This window comes from Anopheles gambiae, chromosome 3, assembly GCF_943734735.2.
Source record: "Anopheles gambiae chromosome 3, idAnoGambNW_F1_1, whole genome shotgun sequence".
Lineage (NCBI taxonomy): Eukaryota > Metazoa > Arthropoda > Insecta > Diptera > Culicidae > Anopheles > Anopheles gambiae.
The window spans coordinates 39,088,099-39,114,887 of NC_064602.1; the positions used below are offsets into that span (position 1 = coordinate 39,088,099).

At 40.5% G+C, this 26,789-nt stretch overlaps 1 long non-coding RNA gene across 1 annotated transcript in view; it reads left to right on the forward strand.

Annotated features, from left to right (window-relative positions):
• Positions 1 to 23,082, forward strand: part of LOC133393233 (uncharacterized) — a 67,880-nt gene extending 44,798 nt beyond the window's left edge. Inside the window, exon 3 of the long non-coding RNA XR_009766033.1 lies at positions 22,945 to 23,082. This is a non-coding gene — a long non-coding RNA (uncharacterized LOC133393233). The remainder of the gene's footprint in view (positions 1 to 22,944) is intronic.
• Positions 23,083 to 26,789: the final 3,707 nt, after the last annotated feature.

A 26,789-nucleotide genomic window follows, 5' to 3' on the forward strand; every position in this document is an offset into this window, starting at 1 on the left:
AAGAAAATATTTAGGAAAAATGGCACAAAGATAGTTCCCCCGAGGCGAGGCCCAATAGTAAAGGTTGCTGTTGTGAGAAGTGATCTTATATAAGCATAGCACTGTACCGCTTAGGTCATCCGAGAACATCACCGTGAAATTGTTAAGTCCAGCACTGCTTAGGTTTCCACCATGCGCTCAAGAAACCATCCTGTCTCGGCCTTTCTTTTGTTTGTTTTCCGTTTAATATAAATGACAAAAATTAATCGGCTTACCAAAAACAAGATATACCTACAGCAAAAGAGCACATAAAATGGCGAAAATGGACGTTGTGATAAATACTAAAAAAGTATATCCAAAAAGCAATCAGTCGTGTCTGTCCTCGCCTTGAGGAACGGCCATTCCTCTCTTCAACTATAGTGGTGTGTCCTGTTGAGCTTATTGCGGTCACAAGCCCATTGCGGCCATAAAACATTATTTTCCGAAAGCATCTAGAATCCGGATATCATGTTGGCAGAAAATGCACGTTCAAAAGAATTTCTCTCACAAATGTCTTGTCCAAGGCAGGGATGCTTGCGTGTTCCATACAAACAATAAACGTATCTCACAACACCGGCACCGACCGAAAACGGAAAGATCTCCTTACTCGGGCCGTATCCCGTAACTAGGATGAAATTTAGGACAATCCTGATGAGAACACCGCTCGCAAACGGCAGCTGATTTTCGCTAGCACACTCGACGTCATGATCTCATGCCTCCAGGTAACCGATACAGGTCACACCGTGTTATGTCCACCGTGCTCGGAGCCATGTCGCAGAGGTTAAAACTGCCACTTGCGAGTAAATTTGGCCGGTGTGCAGATGAACGAGAACATACATTTCCGCGGCTCGGTCAACTTTAAACAAGACCCAACCGCAAAGTTGCACATACTGCGGCTGGAACAGTTTTCATCGTGTGTGTTTAACTGCCTCGACTTTCCACAACCAACGTTTTATAGGGTGTAAAAGTCAAAGCATGTCGACCAAGGTGACAGAATGTGCACGTAACAGTGTGCAAATTTATGATGCATTAATTAAAATTACTTCACAACACAGTGTGAACCGCATACGGTAATGAGTTTTAGTGGTATCCCATTAGCCCATTAGCCTAGTTAAGGTTGTCGAGACAGTCTTTCAAATATCTGTAAGTATTTGGGAAAATGTACCTTTATTGTTTAGATAAGGAATAAAACCAAAGTTTTTTCTCGACTTGACGCCGATTAAGGTACTGAAAATGTTTCTCACATTCAATTTAGAATAACATTCGTTAATCTTAATAACTAGTATTTAAACTAAACAATCTAGAACAAAAGAGTGATACTTTGATCTCATATTTTCATATATGTGGCGCCAGATTACGATGCTCGCTGCCGATGCCTTCAGGCACTGTGTGGGACTCCTCTCTTCCTTTCCTGCTATGTGTGTTTGAGGTTTAATGACAGCTTTGAATATTATTCCACGATGACACAACCCAACATTTGTACAAAAACATACAATTTGTTAGCTTCACGGTAAGTTTTGTTTGAACGCGATTGAAAGAGTGCAAAACCAAAATCAGCACACCGTGACCCTACATTGGTGGTGCGGTAGATGTCAAACGAATCCCTAGTTTTCTATGTTGTGGTCAATTTATTTGGTACAGTCAGGTAATGTGGTGCGCGGAATCGCAAATATAAAGCCAGAGTTGAAAATGGAAGGCAACAAAACCATTGAATCTGGAACACAGCAACGTCGGTGAATTTATGTTTGATTTGATTATGCGAGCGAGTGAAACAGTGAGTGAGTAAAGTACGATTGGGTGGGTTTTGCATTTGGAATTCGCTCACCGGAACATTACCAGGGATGGGGAATGCGTGACAGAAACACGGAATTTGTGACACGCATTCCGGAACACCGATCAATACTTAACCTGCTTTTCCTATAATCTATTTATATTGTTTTGTATCATTTTCCTCTTTTTGTGACGTAGACCCAGGTGCTGTTTCTAATGCACGCCCGCTTTTTTATCGGTGGGAAAAACATTCCGAAAAAAAACCCGGTAGGCCACCGCTGTCAGGCGTGTCAATTGATACGAAAGATGGCGCGTTTTAGCTCACACAAACACACAAATGGAGAAGAAGTTGTCGACTCATTAACATTTAGATGAGATGACAATTCATTGGGAAACAACCGACCGTCGTAGGGGTAAAAGGGATTAGTACCATGGAATGGAAATAAAGCAGCATTTAACTTGACCTGTAAACGCGGTTCTGAAAAGATGTGGCTCAGATTTCAACAGACTTTTATTCTGGGGAAAAAACAACAAGAAGGGAAGACACATCTAGGAAGTTGACGAAGTTGATGCATTTTTCAGCAACTAGTTTCGGTATAAAAAATAGCGAATCGGACGACAACAGGAAACTCGTATGCCTTCAGGTGTGTTCCAAGGGGATTTCTTCCGAAATAGACCATTTCATATTAATAAATAATTTATCTTAAAAGCTACATCCACGCAACAAAGCGTCTCCTAAAATCCATTTTCTTATCTTGTCAATACCATTGGGAAAACGTTTATCGAATATCTAAATGCCCAAAATACACACACAGCGATACACAGAAAAGAAAACAAGCACCATTTTGCGTCTTCTTTTGTCATAACATGTATATCCTTGACGCCTATCCCAGCTGTATGATAAGGGTTTGGCATTCTAGCAAAAGGTTTGCGTGTGCAGAAAGTCTATTTGATACGAGCAAAAACAGGAACAGGTTTTATGGAAAACACTTAAAAAGCGGGTTTTGTTTCGCTGCGAAAATGATGCCACACCGTTTCATTCGCAGAAATGCCTGCTGAACAGAAACTGGATAAACCTCTTTCAAATGAAACCATGCAACTCACAGTACGCGTACGAGCGGCATGCCAAGTAGGATTTTCAGAAGGCTCGAAAACACCGATTGATGGGTTTGATATTGATAAAGAGATCGAAACATCTGCCATTGATGTTAGCAACCTTGCAAAGCTGGTCAAAGCATTGCGTCCAACAGCAGCCACAGGCAAGTTCCAAAGCACCTGGAGCGAACCGGTGTTTTTGTGAGTGAATCGAACTGAAGTTCTTTATCAGCCGTGCGTTTAGCTATCAGAAGGAGGAGAGAACAATATGTGGGACGTGAGAAGGAATGCCACTGAACGCCAAGGGAGTGAGTAACGGACGGCATAAGAGCCATTACAAACATTAGCTCATCAGTAGCAAAGAGTGCCGTACGCAACGGTTGCGGTGTTCTGAAGTACCGCGCAGATACACCGGCCTAGAGAGCTCTAGCGCTGCGAAAACAACAACCAGCACTGATTGAATTTTGCTGAACAGTACGTGTGCTTTTTTTCACGCTTGTATGTAACATTTTATCCTGTAAGGTACGCATAATTTGTATCCACCACTACCACCGTATGAGTACCATTGAAAATTTTTTCCTAGATGGAGGAGATATGAGCTTTCGGGTTCTGTATCTTTCGATTTGATTATTTTGTCCGTTCGGACGACAAAAACAAGCAAAGCAGCAGATAAGCTTATAACAGCTTTACACAAAATAACATGGTACGCAAAAACATGAACCATCTCAACAGGAAGCTAGTTTATTTAGTAACCATTCAGCACAGCATTAAAAAGGTAACCATATTGGCAACACTTTGCCACACTTATATACACATCATCACAGCCAGGAGGAAACGCCCGGCGTGAAATCGTTTGTGTGTTACGTGTTACATTTTTAATGATTTGGCTCTGTGTTTGCACAGTTTCTAACACTCGTATGTATGGTGGTTATAGGATAGGGAGTGTTTTCTTTTCCAATTTTTAATCTTCCTTTTTTACACTCGTCGGTCAAAGCTTTGAGTTGAAATAAGAATACAGCAAGAATCATATGTATAAGAGAATGCGTAGGAGTTGCACTGTGGTAAAGATAACTGTTAGACCTTCAGCAATATAATTATGAAATTGTGAGTGTTAATAACACCGGCAAAAATCAACAAATGTCTGAGTGCATTCGTCATCGATGTCCTCTGAGATGGGTATTTTCTGAGACTAAATTGTGTGAAAACAAGTATGCTTACATTATTGTTTACAGCAATCACAGAGAAAGTATTCAATCAAAAAACCTATTTTAGTACCATCCTCCCTCAAATTTAAATCATTTTATTCGCAGTTCAAAAAATGAAAAATAACTTGTCGTACGTAAATAAACTTTCAATTAACTAGACACCGACCATTGATCTGCTACTTGGGGATCATGGTAACTGCTATCATTGCTGATTTTCAATCAAACGCCTACTTCACGGCTCATATATCAAATTGAAACAAGGTTAATTTTCAACCATTTATTTTGACTTCTGCATTGCTTGCATAGCATGACTGGAGGGTAAATGATCAAATATCAGATTCGATCTATTTCTACAAAAAATCAGGTAAAAACCAATACCCGTTTCCCCTTTGTGACATTGTGCAACTTTTCCAGTTAAAATTCACTTGCTGAATAACACAAAAGCGTAAAAAACGTGTTACGAGTCCACAATTTCCATGTGGCAGTTATCACCAGCAGCTGGCGAATGAGTTTGCGAGAAGAGTCTGTTTCGTTTTTCATGCCACATTTTCTACTGCAAAATCGAGAAATGCTAGTTGAGAAGGAACAATCGGTTTGTGTTTCGAACCACAAGGGTGGTGCTCGTGATCGTGATTTCCATTTTCATTCACCACTTTGTAGTAAAAATAAAAAAAAAAAAAAATAAAAATAAATTTGTATCAGTACGGACTACACAATACTTTAAGAGCAGTAAACCATTTGGATATGCGACTCTTTAAACGCTCAGGTCTCACTGGGACGTATGGAACAAATGAAATTCTCATCAATTCACAACGCATGGTCGAAGGAAAATTGCTCGAACAACCAATGTGTGTTGGCCATTTTGTAGTCCTTGTCTGCTTTTCCAATGCAATGGCTTTGGTCAATCCTTCTTCCTCTCCCACATCGTTTCCTGGACACAAATGAGATGTACTTTTTGGGATCTTTCCATTCCACCATCTGGCAAAAATGGGAGACGAGCGCAAACAATCTGAGAAAAGGCACTGAAATAGACGACGGTAGCCGATTGATTTTATGCAAATTTATGCAGCCCACAACTCGGGCACACGACTTCAATGAGAAGATTCGTCGTAATCGTTTCTCGTTGAGGCCGGCCTGTATCGTTGGTGAGGCTCTTGGGCAAGAAACACAACTCTCAGGATTGTCCGATTATCACGCAGATTACAGCTTCCCTGTGAAAGTTATCCAAAAATAAGCGTACGGACTAGGGAGTGATGCGTTCGCTTTAGTTTGTGTATCGTTTTGCTGCGAAGAACGGTAGACCGGCCAGCTGGTGAAAAAGTTGTGCAAACGAAAGGAAAAATGACCTTTGTTAAATGATCACATTATGAACATTCCAATCCGTTGCCTTTCTGCCTGTCTGTGGCCTATGATTTCAAAAAAAAACACAAATTTCGTTAGGAATGTAAGGTATACTTGGCTGCCGACCATTAATGATACTGTTCTACGTTAACATCCCAATATAACCTTTACCATTATAATGACTATTTTTGGGAAAGTCACACTTTCCTGGGACATTCCATAAATGATTGCATCACTAAATCCAGTATTACTAGTATATTACTAGTATTTTCCTTGTTTTCGATAGAAAATACTATCATTTTGCCTTTTTTTAGGCATCTCGTCACCATCGATCACTGTCATTCGGCTCGGAAGAACATTTTCGGATCACAGGATGTTCCTGATGAAAATGCGGATTCTATTCGCAAATGGCGGATGCGGAAAAATGTAAAGGTCCAATCGTTCGCCAGTGTATTTTTTTACAAACATCTTATACTGCACTCATTTGGGGCCGTTTTGGAAACCTGTTTTTATATCAAAGAAAGTATTTGCTTCAGTGGAGTAGATTCTCAACGAAATATTTAACACTTATCTTAATACCTTTTTCCTTGCACTGTAAGGACACTGGATGTAATATTTTATGCTAACGAAAATGTGTACGTAAAACTTCGTAAAACTTCATTGAACGAATGTATTTTCTTTTCTTTTGTCTGCCTGTCAACTATGGGCAAATATTTTATGCTGCTTTGAAAATTTGGCGTACTTACCGACTTCTGTCTCGCCTTATTGATTGATGATATCTGGGCCACTCATTCGCACAGCGACGACGCGTCTGCTGGAGCGCTTTTGACTGGATTTGGAAAATGACAAGCTGCAAAATAACCAGGTCGACGGTGATAGGCGAAGACATACTTTACCCTGCGCATTGCTATCCGAAATAATCAATCATCATTATGTGTTGTCCGTTACCGTGCATTCCAGTATTATTGGTTTATAAATCCATCAGAAAACAGATAAGAGTCACACTCCGGGCAAACCCAGACACGTACACACACACATCACACATCGGCTGCATCTTTCAGTACAATCGTGTTCGATTGAACTCTATTTCTATGGTGCCTCACTATATTTCTATGGTGTATGGAGTAGGATACGGTTAACGGCTATGTGGAAAAGGGTTCGTAGTGAGCTCAAGCACAGGAATAAAAAAAATAGAAATTTCATGACAGAAATGCTGTTGGACGTTGTTCATGCCTGGTCAAGAAGAATGAAGAATTTTAAGAATCATAATGGATAAAGAATTGATGTATAGAAAGAAGATGATGCTTGCTGGTAAAAAGTGTCAAATTTAACGAAATGTTAAAGCGACAAATCAACTGATGGATCAAAATTAATCCCAGGTATTATCTTGTTCCGAAAGTTTCACTTAAATGCAGTGTACGTTAAAGTTATTGCATTACATTTATTTTGAAATGGAAGCTAGAAACTAGCTTCGCTGGCAGCATTCTTAAAAGGAGCATGAACTTAAGTAGCATTGCTTTACCGCCGACTACAGCTGAAAGCCTCTTGAAAGCCTCTGGTTTTGCTCTACTTTCCACTAAGCAGCACAGTACAAGCTATCCCAAAGTCACCTGACCCCATGAACGTCAAATGATTGATTAGTAGCGAGCAGGCGCTACAACATTATCGTCATCTGGGTATTTCTCGCTGATGCCATGGATCACCGGAGGTTCAGGCGTCACATAATTCATTTGCCAGTCTGGCGTAGCTTTAGCGTGCAGCGGCGGCCAATGGTCACGAGCAACCTTTCAATCGACATTATACTATCACCCTCTGCAATGATTGTCCAACCCTGACCTCTACAACGGACTTCCGATGCGGTCCGGTGTGAGATAACGAATGAGCTGGAAATGATTGTTTGTTTTATGATTTTGACATGAGCAGCTAGCAGTGCCTCCTCCCATCCACTTCCCACTCGGTGCAGACAGTGCGATTCCCAGCACCAACAACGATAGCGCACATAATTCAATTACAGTACCGTGGATTACTACCACTGAGCCCCATCGATGAGCGAGAAAGCGTCTGCCCGGTTTTCGCACCGACATAAGAATGATTGACGATTCTGAAAAATGAGGTTGAATGGTGGTCCGATGAATGAGGAATTCTTCCCTAGGCAAGTGGAATGTAAGAAGGGATGTGTGCGTGCCTGCGTCCGAGTTAGTCACTGTATGCATGTTCGCGTGTGTACATTCGCAAGGATTAAATAGCGCTTTTTTCAATTGCTTCTTCACGTCATGCAAGCGCTCTTGCCATTTTGTTCCGTCAATCTTCGAACCAGGGAGTGGTGTCCTCTCGATCGATCGAGTAATTCTCATACTAGCCGGATATAATCCGCCTATCCCTACCTATCCCTCCTAGCCCGACTAGTTTGCTAATTTTATGCTTGATGGGATGGAAAGCTTTGAGGAAAATGGAACTGGATAGCTTATTGCAATTCGTCACCCATCTCCGTTAATACACCCAATATCGCTCCCTAACAGGCCACTATCAATACACTCCGAGCACCCTACAAGCTTAGTACACTGCTCATTGCATGTACCAACTCGAAGGTACGCCTAGCAGATGCCGACTGCTTAGAGCATACTTTAGCCAATACACAAACATTAAAATTATTTTATTTGATGGCGAGAAGTGAATCCAAAATCTCGAAAGCAATATAACACTGTTCGTTTTAGCCTCGGGTCCGTTTCAAGCCTTGAAATATATGTCATTCAGTCGCGCACGAACGCTCCTAGAGAATAAGTACAGTATCGCGCAAAAGGGTTGGATGTTCCTCGTTAAGATTGTGTGCAATAATTTCCGGGTCAAACAACGACCACACTAAACCTTCACTTCCGAGGCATAGATTCATCGTCACTCTTGAGCTGTTCAAAGGATCACGCAGCATATTCAGCCCCACGTGTATTAATGTTCTCTGTACGATTCAAAGTACGATATAAGCCATGCAAATCTAAAATATAAAAGATTTCCCTAAATGTTATGCTACATTTTAGATAGCTGCTTCAAAATCTTCAACAATAGTCAAAAGCAAATGTGGTAAGCGGAACGATTTTCAGACACATTTGCTTTTAAAATCCCGTGGTATCTGACAACGACGGTCAAAGCTTAACACCGTCGTAATTAACAGCATGCCCACAGACCGGCCGGGAATGAAAGTTACTATAAGTCCATTGTTGCAATTCTTTGTAGTTTAAGCGATATTTAATGTATTCAAATATTCAAAGCAAAGGAAAATCCAACGAATATTTTGTTGGTAATTATCTTTTCCCCGGGAATGGGAAAAATCCTTCGTAGAAGAGCTGAGCTAAAATTTTGCATTGTGTATTGGGTTAATTATTGCCATAACTCTACATCACGGGTAACACGCTTTTTCTACATTTAAAACCATGTTTAAGGTAATATTGCACGAAGATTCGCATTTAAAAACCATTTAAACCCATTTCGCCATAAACTGTAATTTATTAAATCCCATTGCCGTCGGCAAACCAAACGATATGTTATGATATGTAACTCATGCCTTACCTGCTAAGAGTAAGGGTGTGGTTTCTTGAAGTAAAATATCATCAACCATACTGGAGCTACTGATGATTTTTTCAATAACATGTCGGTAAGCTCAGCGCTAAAATAAATAACATGCAAAGGTCGTTAGTGTAGCAAAGGCACACACCTCCAGGATATCTTAGCATTCCGTCCCTGCCCAGGTTTGGCCGGACCACACACCGTTATTATTATGTCAAACATATTGGGCTCTGTAAACACCGCCCCAGAAATTTATCTATTTACATAATCCAGTTTCGGCTCCCAGGCAAGCACTAACAAAAGCAAAATGAAACTGATTCAGCGGCGGGTCAAGCCTCTCCGAGGCCCTAGGCGTTATGGTAGACGGGGCCCCTTCACCAAATCCATCGACGGGGGGGGGGGGGGGGGGGGGGGTTTGGTGTACGAATCATACACTGCAAATTTTATAAGTTTGCTGCAGTTACATTTTTTACTGAAAGCTATTGAGTAATACATGGTTTTCTCGTTTCACTGAATATCAGTAAAACAAATTACTGAAAATGCAGCTATTTATTCTGTCAAAACGACATTTCTGAGCTTCAAAAGAAAACATAATGCGATGCCCACTTGCTCGTGATGAACAAACATTTGATTTGGTAACCGCTTACACCCCGATAAATTTTAGGTGCGTATTCGGCTTGCGGAATTAACGTTTTGGTTGAGAAAAATCTTCACACCACTTTGCTGTTCTTGCTGAAATTTCATGATAACCGTGAGTGCGTACCAAATCAACAAACTTGTTTCGACAAAATACAGTTCACATCTGTATAAATCTTTATGAAACAGAGATGAACAAGAGCAGCATGGACTGCCACCCGCGCATCAATAAAAACTCCAATTTCAATACTTTTTTTCGCCAATTTTTAATCGATATCAATGACTAAACAATCAGTAATATCAGAAAGGCTTTGTAGTATGTTCAAATTTTGGGTACTGTGGATACTGTTTCGAAGCGGACTTTCGACACTTGATCGTCTAGGCGATCATAAAAACCTTTCGGACGTTGGAGTTTAGAGGGATTACCTTGGGTAGGAGGACATAACTAAACTCCTTAAATGAGAAGTCGATAGATGATGGATGGGCTTAGTCCTATCCTGACAATCCGAACAAATCTGACCTGCCATGATCGGAGTTGGTTTTATCTATACTCAAAAGAAGTTAAAGGTCGGAAAGTTATCGTTTTCGCTAAGCTAGTTACATTTGTCTTTTATTGACAAGAACGATGGTTCTAAACGATATTTTCTTTCCTACTTTACAGTTTCTAGCTCGTGTTTCATAATACGGACGATTTGATTTAAAATCGTCATCGTGAGCATAACATGAAAACAATATTTTGCTTTTACGTTGGTGTTTACTTTTACAATGAATACTGAAGTACCGTCTTGCTTCGAATTACGGCCACTTCATTTTCAATCGGTCAGAGCGATAACTTGTTGCACGCGGGAAAAACAATATTTTCATTCGAAAGTAACTGGAAATACCTTGTATTGCAGTATGTTTGTCTCAAGTAATCCACGGACCACAGGTCGAGCGGTGAGGGCCAGGAGAATGCATTTTTTTACACATATATTATTATATTATTACAGTTAATACCCAAATAACTGGTTTATGATATTAAACAATGCGATTGGTTATTGGTTTTCTTAAATTATTATATCATCCAAGCAAGTTTCAAATTCATTTTATTAAATAACTAAAATTGATTGTAAAGATTCTTCAATTAAGAGTCTGCAGCATACTGTGCAAAAGTCATAAAAAGTTCAAAACAATTAAGCAAAATCGCAATATCGCTTCTGAATGTATCCTTCCTTCCATGTTGCAAAATGTTTTCAGGATATATCTGAAGATGGTACAAAAACCTTAACAGCTGAAAAATTATCGAGACAAACGTACAATCGTTCAGTACTATTATGAGGCCACGGACAAGTAAGGCCAGGTCAGACCAATTGATAGTGCATTTCTTTAAAAAAAGCTCCAAGAAAATCGTTGCATCCTTAAAAAGCAATAGTGTGTAACCATTGTTCTCGTAAAATCAACAGTCAGGTTTTTATGGAATTATTCGTTTCTATTTTCTAATTGCTCCTCAAATTTGACCATATTAATTGGTCCGACAATCCATATTATGGTGATCAAATTTGGAATAGTTCAACGATATGAATTGTCATATTAAAATATGTTCAGTTAATTTGTAATGAATAGGATCTTCCTATCTTTCAAAATCGCGCAAATATTTTCTCGGGCCTGACTGCATATTGTGGCGGGCCGGACTTTGCCGACCGCTGCCGTCAAATTTTACGCGATCATTCATATCGATATTTCCTTTCCGCCGACCCTTCCAAATTTGACCCAAACCCTTCAACAGCTTGCTTTTCCACCATCACTTCGTCCAGTCCCCAAAAGATAGCAGGGGCACGAGTTCTTAGTTTTTGCGTGATAACATAGAAACAGGCCAAATTAAAAAGCGCACACATCGACATCGGAATCGATTCTTGAACGAAACCTCAACAGATAAAAAGAGCGTGCTTGGTGTCAGCCAATTTTTCTTGCTAATTTCTCCGGCTACGAACCGTTGTGTTGAGATCGGTTTCGGAGCCTTTTAATGTCGTATGTGCAAGTAGTTTGCGTGAGGCATCTCTTGTAACGGATTTCGCTTTACCCAACTCGCGCGTAACGTTCAATGCATTGGGCCAACGATGATGAAATGATATTGTTTTGAGCTGTGGGCATGTATCGCAGCGTTCTACGCTTCCAAATAAGGTGCACGTGTTAAATAAAAATATTGCACATGTTAAAAAGGCAAATGTTTTCTGCTTCTGATAGTAAAATGCTTATGATAAATAAAATAAATATGCTTCTGATAGGTCTGGTAGTAATAATAAATCTGATTGTAAACATAACCCCCGGGGGGAAAATGGAGGTATATTGGGTTGACAACACCAAATAGAAGGGGCCCCTCAATCGACGGGATCATCAACGGGGCCCCAAATGGACGCGGCAATGGAGATTGTTCTTCGTATTATAGCTGTGTATGGCTGTATGTAGATGCATCTGTAACGGTTTTTGGTCTTGTTGTATTCGCAAAACTTGAAATAGTCGATAAAAACCATATATAAATGAACATGTTCCATAGGTTCCTTGAGTATTTTTATACCCTCCCCCCCTTTCTTCTAACTGAAACCTTTCCCATTTCCCCTTCTCTTCGGTCCACAAACTGGATGTGTTCGATTAGGGCCAAGAATGAAAATTTTAGTTTTTGCATTAAAAGACACACACAATCCACTACCCCAGGCCAGGAATGTGAATACCATTTTTCGTGTGTAACAGCTGTCTGCTTTTGGCACAGAATCGCAAAGCGGTAGCAGGGGCCCCGTATACAACAACAGGACGGTTCATCCCAGCCAAGAGCGCACACAATGACATCGATTTAACCATTCCTCGAATGAAACCTCAACCCACTGAACCCACCGTTGACCAAACGACCTTCCTAGGCTTTTTAAAGCGACGCGAGCTTGGTGTCATTTTTTCCTGCTAATTTCTCCGGCTACGAGCCGGTGTATTGAAATTTTGTTTAGGGGCCTTTAAATTTTTGTCTGTGTATGATGTGTGCTTGTGGCTGTTGAAACGGGTTTTCTTTGTGGTTAAACGCAGCGTTCTGTTCTGTGTGCTGTGCATTGGATTTTAGCAGCAAGTGTCTCCGCGTTTTTTTTTTGGTGAGCTCGTGCATCGACCATCCACACCAAGACACCAAATGGACGGGCCCTTCATTGACGGGGCCCCTTATAGACGGGGCCCCTTATCGACGGGGCCTCCTTACCGACGGGGGCCCTTACCGAAGGGGCCCCTTCATCGAAGAGTCCACATAATAGTTGGGGCCTCGTAAACCACCTTTGAGTTTTAGTTTCAGCATAGCTGTAACGGTTTTTTATCTTGTCTTCACGCAAAAAGTTGTATGTAAATAGTGATAAAACATCATTTTAATATTAACATGGCATAGTTTCTTTTTGGACATATAAATACCACCCCTTCCCGATTTCCCCTATTTGTCAGTTGACCACAAAAGTTGAGTAAGGCCCCGCGTGAAAATTTAAGGTTTTGCGTTAAAAGCAGGCACGCTCTACGATCTCAGGCTTGAGATGTGAATACCATTTTTCGCGTGAAAACAGCTGTCTGTTTTCGGCACACATCTGCAAAACAAGTATAGGGGCCCCTAGACAAGCGCAGGCACGTTTCATCCCAGCCAAATTGAAAAGCGCACACATCGATATCGATGGAATCGTTTCTCGAATGAAACCTCTACCCACTGGAGCACCGTTGCTTGCTTGATGTTAGTCAATTTTTCCTGCTAATTTTACCGGCTACGAGCCGATGTATTGATATTGTGTTTCGGGGCCTTTAAACTTTTGTTTGGGTGTGTTGTATGCTTGTGTTGTGTAACGGGTTTTCGGTGGTAGTTAAGCGCAGCGTTCTGTGCATTCCATTTTAGCAGCAAGTTGCTCTGCGTGGTTGTGGGTTTGGGTGTCTCGTGCACAGGCCACCCACACCAGCAAAAATTGACGGTTTCTCGCTCTGTCCAATACTTTGCGCCAACGATGATGAGGTATTGATTTGAGCTGTGCGCGCGTGTCGCAGCGCAGCTTTGATGCAAGTATTGGCAGATTTCTTAGAACATTTAATGTGCTGCTTTGAGTAGTATGGGCCCCGGTTTTCTGCAGTTCGGGGCCCTCGACAAAATACAGTGAGTAAAGCGATGGGAAAAATGAATTAATTAAAAATGTGTCTTTTTGCAATAGATGGTAAAAGTCCCATCCAGAGGGGGGGGGGGGTAGAATCAGTACGAAGTCGAACATCACAATGATGGGGCCCCCTAGATCGACGGGGCCCCTGGCGGCCGCCCAGTCCGCCCACCGTTTAACGCGCCACTGAACTGATTGCTTTAAAGTCGATACAGAAAAGAAGAAGATAAATATCACACACACACAAACAAAAAAAAGTTTCCACACCGCACATCGACATTGGTTTCATCATGCATAACCAACGACCGTAACCGCTCTGGTAAATCAGAGCCCAAATGATCCTTGCCGACCTTTTCGGGCGAATTTTGACCCTGGGTTGTATTCAAAAATCCAGTCACCCAAGCCACTCTTGGGGACTCCTTCCACAGTTGCAAATTGCCGAGCCACATTCTTCGGAGCGGCTTCGCTATTGACATTTCGGAAGCAACCTACCAATCGACCCGCATTTATTGTTCTGATGCGAGTAGACGAATGAGATGAGGAAGAATGAAGTCACAGCCACGACTCAGTACTGTTGCTATAGCCGTCAAATAAATCCCTGCTCCCTGGGCAGTTAACACCAGCTTGTCATCACGAAGCCCGCCTTTTGCCCGTGTCTTCTCACTCGCTGTTTCGTTTCATCGGTGACGATCTGCTGGATTCTGTTTACCATCGGACGAACTGCATAGTTGTCTTCGCTCTTCTCGTTTTTTTAACGTATTCCTCTGTACCGATCAAAATGAAACCAGATTATGCGGGTGCTTTAATTAGTAATCCTCCTTTCCACTGTTCCACTCGAGGTTGGTGTTTTCCAGTAATCTGACCTGAGACAAATACTCGTTGTGCAGGGCAACCTTATGTATGTCGTTCCCGAGACCACTCGAATGAGGCTTCGTTCGTAATCGAATTTTTGGTTTAAATTTATACTTTAAGGATTTTCCAAAGGAGCTATTGTGCTCCTCGCGTCCGTTCGGCCTGGCGGTCTAGCACAAATAGAACAATCCCTTTCTCCTGACTTTCTTAACTAGCCTAACTCGCTCGTCTAGTCTCTCATTCCTTGACACTCATTTTACTACTAACTGACACCTGCACTACTTACGCCTGCGCTAACCTAAAGCTCTCAACCTAAAGCTAAAGCTCTAAAGCTCTGACGCATGGTGTTTCACATGTAGGTGGCGCTGATCACCACAGAGCTATGTTATGCAATTTTACTAATTTTTTTTATTTTTTCAATGTAATTTAATGTTTTCCATTTCCTTTAAATGTCTTATCATATTTTAAAACATTCTTTATTTTTTAAGTTTAATGAAGTAGATAAGTAAGTACATGTACAGTAAACATTTGCTTAAAATTTTGCGTAAAAAAGTTCCATATCTACTAATGAAAGCAATGACTCGTCTAATAAAAAGCATCCACAACCTGACCGAAGTCCCGAACACCAATAACTTATTTCCGTCTGTTATTAGAGATGGCACTACAGTGCATTAAATCAAGAACAATTTGTGCAAAAAGGGAAAAAAATACCAACAGCCAAATTGAAATTACCGTCAGAAGATAAATCACCATCATCAATCAGATTCTCATCCTGTACACCCACTCATCACTACCTATTCCTGGGAGGAATGATGAGCTGCCCGTTTATGTTTCTTCTCACCCTAGCCTGACCTCTTTAAATTGAACGAAAGGGCTCGCGGTGAATTCAAACGTTGTTGCCGACCGTATGGTTAAAAACTGTGACAAGAAAGCACCCGGAGCTAGGAGAAAATCGTCTGAGCAAGTGAATAAAAACCGCCCACACAAATGTCGAGAAGCATCAGTCTGTCGTTGTCACACTACGGTACCAAATTTAACGTGTGTGTGTGTGTGTGTGTGTGTGTGTGTGTGTGTGTGTGTGTGTGTGTGTGTGTGTGTGTGTGTGTGTGTGTGTGTGTGTGTGTGTGTGTGTGTGTGTGTGTGTGTGTGTGTGTGTGTGTGTGTGTGTGTGTGTGTGTGTGTGTGTGTGTTTGTGTTTGTGTGTGTTTGTGTGTGTGTGAGAGAGAGAGAGAGAGAGAGAGAGAGAGAGAGAAAGTCTGTGCACAAAAAGAGCAAAACCAGGAGTGTGGTACCATGTCATTAAAGCAATCTTTCCAGAAACCAGATCTAAGCATTCGCCGGCATTTTTTTCGTTCGCACATGATTGCATCTGAATCCAATTGCACCAGCACAAGTTGAACATATATTCTTCCTTTGCTCTAAACTGAAGTGGAGCAAAGGGAAGTAAGGATAAAAAACAACCCAAAAAGCTCTCACACCAAAGGAAATTGGTAGGTTCTTCATCGCATTTTTCTTTCTACCATCGCACCATTTCACGACCAGTGATGGAAACACTACCAGAATGGCAACATATTTTCCCGCTGACTATTTCCCGTCCATGGTAAAGGATGCTTTCAACCCCCAGGGCTCAGGGGCTGCCTTGTATTTCTCTTCTTTCGTCCTCAAGGCTATGCTCATTTCTCTAGGACGCGATAAAAGAAACCCATCCCACCATACCGGTAGCTAATAAAGAAATATAAAGACGGAAAACACTACAATAACACAAATTGAGGACCACTCTTGGGACGCCTGGTTCAACAAAAAATGAAAACAAAAACAAAACGGTGGAGTTTCGGGAAATTGAAGGAAGATGGCACAAAAACTCCATCCCAACTTTCAACCGGACGAAACTGTGCACGCCTGCAACAAATTGATGCAATTTTTTATTTCATTAATTCCACTTAATGTTTGTTTATTGCACAAAAATGTCATCGCTGGTTGAACAACCACTCGGTGTTCCGTGACCAATATGAAAACCCCCGAGCATGGATCCCAGGGATTGCCATGGTGTGGAAAGTAAGCTTAAGAATATTTTTCTTTTCTTTTCTTTCTCCCTCTTCTGAACGATTTGTTCCATTTGACACGACGTTGCATCTTTGTTGTGGGGAGCTAAGCAAACAAAAATGAAAATGTTTCTTTGGCTGTAGCGGTGTGCAACACACACAGCATCAGCTTATAAAAATAAAGAATCATGTCTTAATTCCAGCTGTCGTGTGGGAGAGCGTTGTGCTCGATTCGGTTATTATTTTTTAAACTGGAGGCTCTTGGACGGTGGCTTATCTCGCGACAAAACGGAAAACTAAAGAACAATTGGCGGACTGCTACGAGGTGCCTAGGGCTAAGTTCCTAGATTAGATGCTTTTGAAATTTATAACCATCATATCAAGTTACAGGGAACGATAGTGAACGCTTTTGTTAGTGCTTCGTAAAAATCATTTGAATTTTGCTATTTTGTAAAGGTTAGTTGGGCCTAAAAAACTAAATCCCAACGAACTTGGAAGATTGCCGTCTTTCCAAAAAGTTTCTTATATCTTAATCCTAGTCCCGACTATCATTATGTTTCATCATCATTATCATTGTGTTTATTTGTCTATAGATGGACAATAATGCCCTCTCGAACCATTTTAGCAATGTCTTACAATGAGTTCTTTACAATGGATTACAATAACATAGAACATAAAAATTTGCACTATGGAACCAAATTAAACGCAGAAACACGATCATTAAACTCAGTTGGCGAAATCCTCGGCTCAAAAGCGTCGCTGACTGCGTTGAAAGCACGGCACATGAGTAGGAACGGGTCAGAGGAGCCAAATCGCGTTCTACGGTCGTCGAGAGCCAACATTGCCCGAGTCCGGAGCGGCCTGGCCGGAACGTACAGGTTGATGGCAGCCAGTAGTGACGGAGAGTCAATACGGCCGTCGAGAAGTCCCGTGATGAACGACAACCTGGCTTTTCGTATTCGCTCACTTAGGGTGGGTAGCCCGAGTAGTAAACACCTAGTCCGGTAAACGAGCCTTTGGTTCCATGAGCGAAGTGCAAATCGTGAAATTTTGCGCTGGATTGATTCCAATCGAGCTAACGGACGCGCTGCAGTTGGCCACCATACGATATTTGCACGATATTTACATTATACGATTCCATCAACGACCGGATAAATGAGCAATAGAGCGCCTTGGTGCAAGGTATATCATAAAGCTCGCGAGTCATATTGATAACTAGTCCTAGCATTCTATTGCTGGTGGCTACTACGTGATCCAGCTGATCCTTAAATGATAGTTTTGTATCGAGCAAAACACCTAGATCTTTAACACATAGTTTTCGCGCCATGAACGGTACATCAAGCGCATATTCATACAATGATGGGCAGCGAGAACGACTGAAAGTGATGGCTTCACATTTATGTGTGCATAGGGATAAAGCATTACGGTTGCACCAACACTGGAACTCATGCAAGGAAGTTTGCAGTCGGGCGTGGTCTTCTGGTTCACGAATAACACGAAAAATTTTCGCGTCATCTGCGTACAGTAGATGATTATCAGCCGGAAGGATCAATGTCGCGTCGTTGATGAAAAGAAGGAACAGCAAAGGACCCAGGTTGCTGCCCTGCGGGACTCTAGAAGATGCATGCACTGGACTTGACATGTACGGGCCTAACTTCACAGAATATTGACGATCTGTAAGGTACGATCTAAGCCACATTATCATAGGGTTTGGGAGACCAAGTAAGTCGAGTTTCGCTAGCAAGATGGAGTGCGATACACTGTTGAATGCTGCCTTGATATCCGTATAAATAGCATCTAGTTGTAAACCGTTATCGAAAGATTTATGGCATTTGCTAACAAATTCAAGTAGATTAGTCGTTGTAGATCGCCTGGGTACAAAACCATGTTGATTCACACTAATATAGTTGCAGGCCGAGGCCAACAATGGCTCGTAGATTAGCATTTCGAACACCTTTGCAAACACGCTGAGTGAGGTTATGCCACGATAGTTTACAGCATCATTCTTACAGCCCTTCTTGTAGATGGGTGTCATCCAGGAAGATTTCCAAGTGGCAGGAAAGGTTCCACATCTCAGGGACTCCTTAAAAATCTTCATCAGCAAGGGAGCAAGTGCAGAAGCACACATCACTTCACAAGTTACAGACACAGCCACTAGGGCTCGTTTTAATGGATGGTCGTAAAACAAAATATTATTCCATCCCAAAATCAATTAGCCTCGAACTCGACGTGTTTTGTTTCTGCATTGGTGGCATGAAGGGAAGGAGATGAGTTTTAGGCCAATCGACTATGCCCACCCAGGGAACCATTTTCAATAATTGGTGAACCGTATTTTCAGAAAGCATAAGGAGAGAAAAAGAGAAAGTGAAAGATAATCCAAGAAACAGCGAAAGTGATAGAGGGTGCTGACAAGCAAGACCACTTAAAACATACCAGAGAGTGTACTGCCCGCCGTTCAATAGCATCATCATCCAGGAATGGTCTAAAACGATTTTATCTCGCGTCAATAAAATGTCTTTGTTTCGGGTGGCCATAAGGCATGGTGCACACATCGCTATCATTCGCCCTGCTGGCCAAGATATATTTTTATCTAATTTGACGTGCAGCGACCACCCGCCTATATAGGTACTTTATCTGCCAGATCACGCTTTTTATTACCATTAACACAGCTATCCTTGCTACATTGCGAAAGAAATAAAGGACATCGATGGGGCCGGCTGTGGTATGAGTGGTTTGATTGAAAACTCAGAAAGCATGGCAGATTGTTCCTGTGACAATTTTATATTTTGTCCTCATATTTCGTGCTCAACGAACGATACAATGGCGACAAATAGCGTTGTCTGTGGATTGTCATTACTTTATAGCGTCATGGAGGCGCCTGGTGCTTTATCCTCACATACGGGTGATGGGTGTATTGCTTCCCCCGATCGGTTCCATCGCGGACAGCAAACATAGTAAATCGATGCAAAAGGAAATGGATGGTGTATGTGGAGAGACAATAAAGAAAACGTAATAACCCTGTGTTCAATGCAAACGACTGGCAATACATGGTTCTTCAATGTTTCGTGCCTAATGCAATATATTGCACGAATAGCGAAGGTCTTGCTTTCATAACGTCGTGGAATGGTTCATGGAATTCTGTAAAACCAATCACCACCTTTTGCTGTTACCCATTTATTTGATTAAACTTGAGCTAAAAGTAGAAGCTTCATGATGGCTCGCAGAAGGATATATTTAACACGTAATAATTTATACAAGCAATGATCTTTCACAAAGATTATTTCTGTACCAAACTAACAATTATTTGAGTAAAATTTCCATTGTAAAATTAATGAAATTTATCATACTATTTAAATAGCACAACAATTATATCCGAAACATTATATACATTATAAACTGATAATACTCTTTTCCGTTGAGGTACAAAGTTCATGCCTCAAAGCAACTTTCGAAAATTTAGGACTTTACTAAATTATTTTGACTCCACTTCAATGCATTATTTATTCAAATCTTTCAACATTGACTCCATAATGCAGTCAGCGTTTGTATGGTTTTAGCAAAAAACTAGCATTCTACATCGCATGCATAAGAGAAACGACACACGATACAAACGTATCCTGTTGGCTCCCGCGATAAAAAGCGAGTAAATCAATTTTGCCATTTTAACCTGGCTTGCTGGAAGCCAAAAGTTTTGGAATGGTAGCAATACCGTTTTTGCACTTGCATACGTTTATGCATACCTGCCATTCGGATTCGAGTTAAAGGAAGAATTGAAAAATAGCAGGCATACAGCAAACGAAGTCATATTTGACGAAATAATAAATTGCATTTTAGACCGTACGTTCGGATTGGTGCAACTATTTCACCAATCCTTCACAGTGCCCTCGATGTTGGCATTGCGCTGTTCAATCGATCGGAATGTGACAGCGAGCAAAGAGATACCGAAGAATCAATAACATACAGAACGGTTTATATCGTTTCACACTTGTTTTGATAGCATCTGTATGAAACTCCCAATTTCCTTTTCTCCTCCTTTGGTGATAGAATCTCGTAAAGGCATTAATTTCAGAAAGGAGTTTCAAATAGAGTTTGAATTGGAAAAGCAATTGAAATGTTTGCTGGTTTGATATGTTCCTTTTTATATGATAATAATGTTACAAAAATGTCCTTTTTAACACATCATTCAAGGCCAAAATATCAACATTCTTATGAAATTTATGTCGTTTTTTTTTGGTATACATTAGGGCCGGCTTGGTGGTACAGTAGTCAACTCGTTCGACTTAAAAACGTGCCCGTCACGGGTTCAAGCCCTGAATAGACCGTGTCCCTGTACGTAGGACTGAGTATCGTACTATGGAAACGATAAATCACTGAAAGCCATGTTGGTGAAGTAGTGAGTACAGACATGCCTAGACCGAAAACGGTTGTTGTGACAAAGAAGAAGAATAAAAAAAGTGGAAGTTCGTTCTCAATCGTTTGTTTTACTTTTATTTGACTGCAAATAATAACCACTTTAAATCGGAATAGTTTTCAATGTATTAAGAAGTTTAAATAAACGTTAATATATTTTAAATTTAAATTTATTTAATATAAAAAGAATTCATCCTACTCTTCTTCGTTTTGGTGTAGTAGTCTACGAGGTCATGTCGATCTATATAGATTTTTGAGATTTATTTCGAAACACACAGCCAGATAATTAGTTCTTGTTACGAGTGAACAGTCCATAAGAGCGATTTGAACTCATGCTGGGCATGTTTCAAAGTCGTTCGAGCTGATGACTGCATCACGAGGCAGAATTATATTGATATGTTATGAATGATGAAAATATGTTTTAATTAACCAGAGTTATAACCATAATCCATATTTTATTTTGTAAGACTGTAAACTCAAAAAAATCAATCAATCCGCCTTAAAAAAGAAAGTGTAAAAATCACTATCAAGTGGGCTACTTACTTTCATAATATAACAAAAATCAGATTACAAAACAGTTTGAAATATACCATAACATATATTTTATCTATATATTAATACCAAAACAATTATTAATTCCTCAAGATGTGTTTATCCTTCTACACATGATCGCTTTTGTAGTATTTTTTGCGTAAAACTGACCTCAAGACGTTAAGAACACAACAATTCGGTAGCAAAAATTTAACAAACGGTGCTGGGGAAAATATTTTTAACTTTAAATTTAAAACTGTAGTAAGTTGCAAAAAATCATGGTAAATTAATTAACCGCAAAATCAAAATTTAAGAAAAACTAAAACAAGATGGTACAAATTGAACCCGAATGGTGATGGTTTCTTACCGTCGAGCTTTGCTTTGTACTATTTTTTCACTTGATGGTATCGTATGGCGTACATGGCCAGCGTACGAACGAACGTACGAATCGAAGTCAGAAATCATGCTAGTAGAAAATGGATTTTAAATTGCTTCAAATGGTGCTGGCGGCTACACTTCTCAGCACACAGTGTCCATGAGGAGGGCAGCGGGAGGTCAAAAACAACCTTGTGTGTTATGGTACCGTGGTGCTTCCGTGCGGCGATTGCAATTGCACCAAATCACAAGCTCAGTCGGAACACGCGACGGTTCCATTCGCTCACGATTCCATGTTTGGATTCCTGATTTGTTCAGGACGCCAACACACTCACACGCATACATACAAACATACATTCTTTTGGCTTTCTGCCTCTCCAAATCACTACAAGAGAAAATCTAAAATCGAGGTCTTATAATGCATTTCCTCCGAAAACCGAAGAGAGCCATTGGATTGGTTGGGAGGTGGGTGGGCTGGGTCGGTAAGGGTTTTGGTAACTAGTGAACAATGTATGTGGTTTTTTCCATTCCTACTTTGAGCTTTTTTTTCTTATGCATGTTTGCCTTCTTTACCGGGGCTGATGCGACATCTTGGTCTATCCACTTTTTATACGTTGTGTAACTTTGCATTGCAATTACCGTGGTTGGAGACCGTAATGGAAGCAGAAAAACCGAAATTAATTGTGACCGGTTCTCAATTAGTGGTCACTGATGCTCGGGAGCGTCCGGTCCATAACCGGTTGCATGAGTGACCTGTGCGACTACTGTTTAGATGCTGGATGGGTGTTCCATTAGGAACATAATTTGAACATTCTTTCATTTTCCTTTTAATTTGCTATTTCCTGATAAAATCTGATATTATAGCACTTTTCTGAGTGAATGCATCGGTACCTGTATTTTAGGCGCGCAGTTTATGAGCACTACTTTAAACAACTAAATAAAAAGTACATTGTGTGTGTTTTACTTTTCTTTCAGTTTCTAAATTCATCAAAACAGGGGTCGGTGACAAAAACGAATACCCACTCTATTTCGAGAAGGTTATCTATGAGGTGGACATCGACGAGAATGTGGAAATCAATCAGAACTTTCTCAACGTCAGCGCAAAGACGTACAGTGAGGGTAAGTACTATCATACAACATACTGGATTGCTCAAAAAATGTCCTTATAAAAATAAACAGCTGTTTATTGTTCTAATGAAATAATATAAACAAATCTAAAAATTTTCCTCAACCCAAACCTAGGCACTTGAAACCATTAGACTCATTTTCAAAACAATTGTATTTTATTCTTTATTTTTTTAAGATAAAGGCATGATCTTGAAAAGATATGGGAAAAATCACATAAAAATGGTATATCAAATATAAATTTATTATTTCAGATAATCTTCTGACATAATTATTGACTCTGATAAGCGCATGTACACAAGAAACCTTGAACATATACGGAGAGTCCTCAGTCTCAGTAAAAAGCATACCTCACTTTATCTCAAATACCGTTGGTTTTCTCGTACCCACACAAGACCGACCTGTGCAAGAAGTCATGTTATTTTACACTTTGTATGCACCTTTCTTCTCTTGAAACCGTTTTCCTGATTAGCCTCTAGGAGTAATGCAATCGTGTACGTCTGTTTTTACATGATGCATGTCACTTTCCTCTGTTTGTGTGGATGTATGTGTAGGTATGTATGTGGATTTGTTTATTGATATGTGTGCGAAGGTAACATACCGTTTTCGCAAGTATAAAAAACTTTGTAGTAAGAAAACACATCTTTTCGTATGTGTTCGATCTTACGATTTCGGATAATCTTTTCTTTCGTGTTTCGGTGTAACTTTTCTAGCGTTCGATATTTACCGGCAGTTGTGGCTTGTTCAGTTGCATAATTAGATGAGAGTTTATTTGAAAAACTACACTTATACTTATAAACTAATCGCCCGAGCCGAAAGCTCAAAGCTCAACAAAGCAATCTTCGTGTTTCGATAAATACGATTAAATGACAGGGCTTCCGTGCCTGTGTCTCAACAGTATGTTTACTTTTTTCCCCACCAAAATGAACCTCACTTTTCGGAGTCTGGACGCATTTTAAATGGTCGAAGCTTGAAACCTTTTGGGTGGGTGGTGTTTCTTTCCAGATAAAAACGAACTTGAACAGGAAAACAAAGCAATTTGGAGAAGGAAGTGTTTTTACATCGTATTTGTTTTTGTGATGTTTCTAGTTGTGAACTTTGTAACGAAGATAAACTGTACAAAAACCCTACGATTTCATCTGAAACACATTTTATTATTTGAATGTTATTGGCATCAAACCAATTGTTTGTAAAAGCACAATAACATGTTTAGAAGGTTATTTTTCTCTCTCGGGTACTGTAACAAATTTAGGGAAAAAGCATTGGATCAACCATCATGTCACCCGTTATCACCCCTTAAAGTTTATCATTACACTCTCGCTTCTTATCATACAAGCCAGCTAATTGAAAGCCTTGTCAATTAAAACATTTTCTATCTCACTAACATAAACCGTCGCCACTTGACCACTTGAAGTTTTTTGTTGAACCGTGAACAACAGACAGACCTTGTGTGGTTCACCTTATCCTTTCTGCATCGAACATCATCCGCAAATACGATACCTAATAGCTGAAAGTCAAACACTCTCTACGTAATGCCAGACGCTTCCTTGACATATGAAGATTTTAAAGTGAAATATGCATCAAGTGTTTACATATTATGCTGGAAAAACAAAGGTTATCCGTTGACTTCTGAAATAAAAAAGCCACAAGACAGAAACTGTTCTCTGAAAAGCATTCTTTACACTACCACAGAAAAAGAAAGGCAAATATTTATCTCAGAAGAAAAAAGAAGCAATTTCCACTTCTTCCAAGGGGTACAGCATACGCTGAGACATCTTGCACGCAAACAACCTGCGAATCAGTTGCATAGAATGTTTGCTGAGGAATCCTTTTTTGCTATTTAAAAGAACAGTTTCTGCTAGCGTAGAAGCTGGTATCTTAAGCTTTAACGTTTCATTTCGCTACGCATGAACTAGTTTTGAACAAGCGAATCGATTTCAAAAGTAGGCCACATGCTTACACAATTCATACTTTCTACCGACCACAAATGCAAACGAACGAGAAGGTTTTTGTTCAGTTCTGATAAACAGAAAAACTTATAAACATAAAGCAGACTAGAAAAGTAATTTAGCTAAATCGAATCGTCAATGAAGGCTGCTTGTAGGATAACGGCACAACTGCTACACGAAAAAACGCTTTTATTCGTTTGCGCTTGAATCAAATTATTTCGATTTCATTTGAATTTCGGAGCAACTTTCCTACGCTGAGCTAACAAACTACCTCACGCCCGCAAGTATAACGAGAAATACACTTCAACCGACTTTTTTCCTTTTGGATTTTATCCCTAGTAAGCAATAGAACGGGTTACAAGGAAACAAGATTCAATTTGATACCAAGAAGGCACCAGCTCTATCGCAGGCTAGTGCAACCACATAAAACTCGAACGCAAAATGTCACCCAGCCAGCAATACAATTTCTTCCAATACCGGTCTGACTGTGTTTCCACCATCACCAAAACCTTCTGGTAATAACCGTAGTATTGCTGCTTGCCTTCCTTTCGCAAACACGAAACAAGAGTAAATCGATAAATGAAATCAAGCTGGTGACACGATATTAAAGAAACGGTGCCGTTTTCACCAGCAAGAGTGGGGTGCTCGTTAAGATTAGTATCAATTCTATAAATTAATCCCTTTACGAAAGTCGCTCAAGGCCATGACCATGGTGTGCACGCAGGAGCAAACAAGCTGATTTTTCAATCAGTGTAGCTTTTCAATCCACTTCACCGCCATTACAGAGCCAGCGATTTAATGTGCCGTCGGCTCTCGGTTAAGCTTGGCTGATTTAACCAATTTGCTGGTGATTCGAATAAATGCAAAGGAAATAACGAAAATTGATGCCAAGCATCGCTTCGTTTCTCCTGTCGCGGTTGTACAGAGCATTGGTGCGTAAATTGGGAAAAGGGATGGGTTAAAATGTAATTACGTAGTACGAGCTCCTCGCTGGTAATAAACAAAATCCTGTAACAGTTATCATTTCACGCAACGTGAAATGGGTGTGACCGGTGAGAATTCCTGCCTGTATGGGCCATCCAAACAAGTTGTCTATTCGCGACGAGACAAGTAAGGTTCCGTTTTGATCTGTATGCTTTGTGACAGGTGAATATCTTAATTTGTGAAGCGTTTTGACCTATAACCATTTTCTTTGTGTTGGAGCTCGCGTGCGTGCATAGAACGACGCAAATTAATGACCGTATAATTAACCAGATCTTATCTTAGCTTTACAACCTGTTAAACGTACCAGCCATCAAACACGCTTATCTGATTTGTTTGCGATGTAATAGCTTCTAGAAAGTGTGGAATCATTTTACTTTATGGGGTGAAAAGGTTGCAATGAAGGCAGCTGACACATACACAAATACCTACATCCACACACACGCTCTAGCACTGTACGATCAGTTTTGCTCAAAAGACCCTTGCCTTTAAGGCACAGTACAGAAACCGGAGTGCTTACGCTAAACCCATCCAATCAACTTCCAACAAGGCAAATCAGTACCTGGAGAAGCGGACATGTATATGTGCAAAGCATCAGCAAAAGTAAACCTGATATGTGGATAATTTTAGCACACTACAAGCTTCCTAGATGCCAGAAGTTTTCATTGCCGAACGCAAAAGGCAGACTCGAAGATGGTATGCGCGTATACACGCGGTTCTGGTCGTTAATGCACAGTCCGTTCTGCAGCGCTTTGCAGAGCAAAG